At 36.9% G+C, this 3,796-nt stretch overlaps 1 pseudogene; it reads right to left on the reverse strand.

Annotated features, from left to right (window-relative positions):
- Positions 1–1,199: 1,199 nt before the first annotated feature.
- Positions 1,200–1,807, reverse strand: LOC122221308 (annotated as a pseudogene).
- Positions 1,808–3,796: the final 1,989 nt, after the last annotated feature.

Genomic DNA, 3,796 nt, shown 5'->3' on the forward strand with positions numbered 1-3,796 from the left:
CATTGACTCTCAATTCTCAAAAGGTTTATATAATTTGTAAGTTGTAGACTATGAGTAATCAGATGTTCAGAAATGCTTTAAGAAACTCCAGCAATAATGTCAGCTTCTACTCTGTGGTGGTAGTTAATGCACTTCCTCAGCAGAAAGAGCTGAGCAGCCAGTGTCTTATCTGAGTAATTTAGGCCAAAATTGTGGGTTTTAAAAATATGCTTGAATATCATGGATATTTATGCTAACTCCCATTTCACTGGAGTCTTACAGAAAGATCCTATAGTCACAGATTAATTATGACTAACTTAAACTTTTAGAAGAATGACTTCATTCATGTAAATGAGTATATGGTATAAATGAAGCTTCCTTTGGGTCACGATTCACCTTTTCTATCTTCTCCTTGCCACAAATATAATTTTTCTCTTATGAATCATCATATACTCACAGCAAGGAAGGCGTCACAACATCACCAGTGTCATCAAGTCTTATTCTTGGTACCCTATAATCAGGCTATTTTGTGGGCCTGTTTCACTTATTAGTTCCCACAAAGACAAGTAACAGGTTTTCTCATATACTGTCTCCTTTCTACATAAGAATACCAAGATCTTTCTGAGTTATCAAGAAATCTTAGTGCCTTAGAATTGCTTCTGAAACAACTTTCTTTGGCTTCCCTTTCTTTTTGTTTCTGTCAGATCAGAGATCTTTATTTCTTAGCTGAAAAGTTTTTAAGTTTTTCATGGCCAGTGCAAAATTGGTTTTTGAAAACACTTGGAAAAGAGTTACCATGCAGAGTTTTCTAGAAAACATCTACCTGTGCAACAGAACACGTAAAAATCCAACTTTTCTACTTACCTGCCACCCCACTAGAAATTCTGTTTTCATTCTTCTGTTTTTAAAGTATGGTCTCTAAGCATTTCCTTTCATTGAGTGATTAAGGAAGTAGTAGCTCATTAAACTCCCACTAGCTATGTTTTTGTGTGTGTGTGTGCAATCATCTGATTTATAAAAAGATGCAACAAAATTCAAAATGATACAAAATATCAATTCCAAAACAACATAAAAAAGTGAGTATGTTTCACCATACTCAGCTCATAACAGAACAAATGGGTAAGGAGAATAATTCATGCTATAGCATATTGCTATTTTTACTGGAAACCGAAAAAGTTGGTAAAGGAAGGCAGAGGAACTTTATCTTTAGAATGTCAGAATTAGAACCAAGGGGCTCCATAATCATCCAGCATCCATTCAATGTTGTACCTGTGGTTAGAAAGGTACATGATGGGAACTCCAGAGATCTTCCAGATCCTTCATTTAAGGTCCCGGTCAACTGTGGCCACATGTAACACTTGTGGTGAGTTACTGTCTGTACTAAGCAGTCGTCTGTATAGGTTCCTTTGTGTGTGCATGGTAATCATGCAAATCTTGGATCTTTGGCAATCCTTAGAGCCACTTGATACTTTTGCCCCAATTTCTCAATTTCAGCCATTACACAGTTATACAAGGGATACACTAGGCATAGAGACAGTCCATCATTGATTGTACTAAGTCAAGTTTGGCTTTCATGGAAAAGTTGATAAAGTTGGTATCAACCAGGATGTAGTAAGGTAGGCCCAGCTGTGTGTTATATTGGAAGAATAAGCAGGAAAGATGTTGGGGGGACTTCTCTTTCCTTGAGTGCACTGGGATCTTTTCTTTCTTTCTTCCTTCCTTCCTTCCTTCCTTCCTTTCTTGGCTTCAATCTATCCTTCTCTTTAAGCCCCTGATCTCAGAGACTAATCGTTCGCTTCATGGTAGCATACTTTCTTGCTTTCTTTTGCTTCCCCTTGTTCACATCACCCTCTTGTTTCTTCCCAAACTCCCACTAGTTATTAACATCCATTGGGAATTAGCTTATCAAATGATTTTAAACCATGCTGCTATCATACTGAGTGAATCTTCACTTTGGAAACAAGGAGAAAAGAGTCACTTTGCATGCACTGTAATCCAGGGACTGTGATAGGTGTCTTAAATATATTATCACTTCTAAACTACACAGAAGTTTTAGATGTCAGCACTTGGCAAGTATGTAATTTTCCCTTGTTCACAGGGGGCCAGGACTCATACTCATGATGCCTGACTTCAAAGCCCATTGCTCATCCTACTGTGATGGTGTTCTAAAGGAAAGTGCAGTATTTCCAGGCTCAGTCCATGGCTGAGAGGCTGAGAGGGTAGCTCACCATACCTGAGGAATTCAGGACAAAGAAGTGGGGGTGGTGGAGGAAAACCAAGGGAAGGGTGAGAATTGGAGGGGAGACAAATGTGGCAGAGGGGAGATGAGAATGTCATGATGATATTTTCTCTCTGCACCATAATTTTGCCCAGAACAAATCCTCACTATAAGAGTATTTTTATAGCAACCTTAACTTCATAATATACTTGGTCATATGATGAGAGTTCTCATACATGATTACAAGTTTCATTTTTGAGGACTTATAAAAATTATCATCAGACAATGAAATCTTGAGACAACATAACTCAGCGTGATAAGTAGTCTTTAATGTCACACAGATTTCTCTTTTGGAGTATCTTCTCTCCTTACACTGACAATATCCACACCTACTTTCCAAGAAAATTTACCATCTCTGTTGAACATCTACCATGAAGAAAGCATTCTTAACCTTGGCCCTGTGGCCTGCCCCCCCCACCCCCAACTCCCCCAATAGCTTTCTCCTCTCTAGATAGTTCTCTGTAGTACTGGCCTTTCTGCTTCCTGACTTTCCATAAAAATTTGTCAGTCAGATGTTCTGTCTTCTTGTGGACCTAAAGAAATCCATAATGTCTATGGATAACATAGGTGTACTTGGTCAGGGGTCTTCTGGATAAGATATCTTTAAGCTTTAATGAAAGTAACCTTTGACCTATTGGAGTCATAGCATTTGAAAGCTAAAGCAAACTTAGAAACGTCTAATGCAAATCCATCATTTTTGAATGGCAAAATGAGGCCGAGAGAAATTCCTAGAATTTAGATCACACTGTCAAGATGATGAGATGGCAATTATTACTTCAGAAATGAGGAAAGAGTAGTATATAGAAAGAAATGATTCAATTGAGGCTACACAGAGGATCAAAATGGAATGGGTTTCCTTTCACCTACCTGTCTTCTGAGTTTACTTTATTTTTCTTATAAAAGTTGCCTCTATCTTTTCAAACCCTTTTTGGTTGAAATTTCATGTATATCTGAACCCTGGAAGTAGTGGTAGCTGGGATGGAGGATAAGGAGAATTAGGGAGAACTTGCCCTTAGATTTTAGTTGCATTCATTTTATGTCACTCCTACCTTTTTAAAGTAATATACTGATAATGATATGACTTGCCTAATATGAAAAATTCACAATGAACTACTGTCAGTGTCACATTAGTCAACTTTTGTGAATAGAACAGCTTTCCAATCAGGAACTTGATTTACCATTTGGATTTTATAGTCTTCCTAAGCAACAATAAATACTAAATGCTATAAACCATTAATTCCTAAGTTAGCTATAATACTAAAATATGCTACTCATAACATTTACTTTCCATTTGTTAGAAGGAAATTATTAAACATTAAACATATCTTTTGACTTTGCTGTTTCTGTACTGAATAAGAATGTTCAGTTCTAAAAGTTTGGTAATAAATTCATAACTGAAAGGTAAAGAAATTTGTGTGAGCAATGATATGATAGAGGTTAGATTGGGAGTCCAATTCTTGAGCAGAGTACAGATTCTTATTGTGAAAGAAATTACGGAGGTCAAATGATTTCAGCTGATTGACTTTCTTTTCTTCTAGT

Source organism: Panthera leo, chromosome B3, assembly GCF_018350215.1.
Source record: "Panthera leo isolate Ple1 chromosome B3, P.leo_Ple1_pat1.1, whole genome shotgun sequence".
NCBI lineage: Eukaryota > Metazoa > Chordata > Mammalia > Carnivora > Felidae > Panthera > Panthera leo.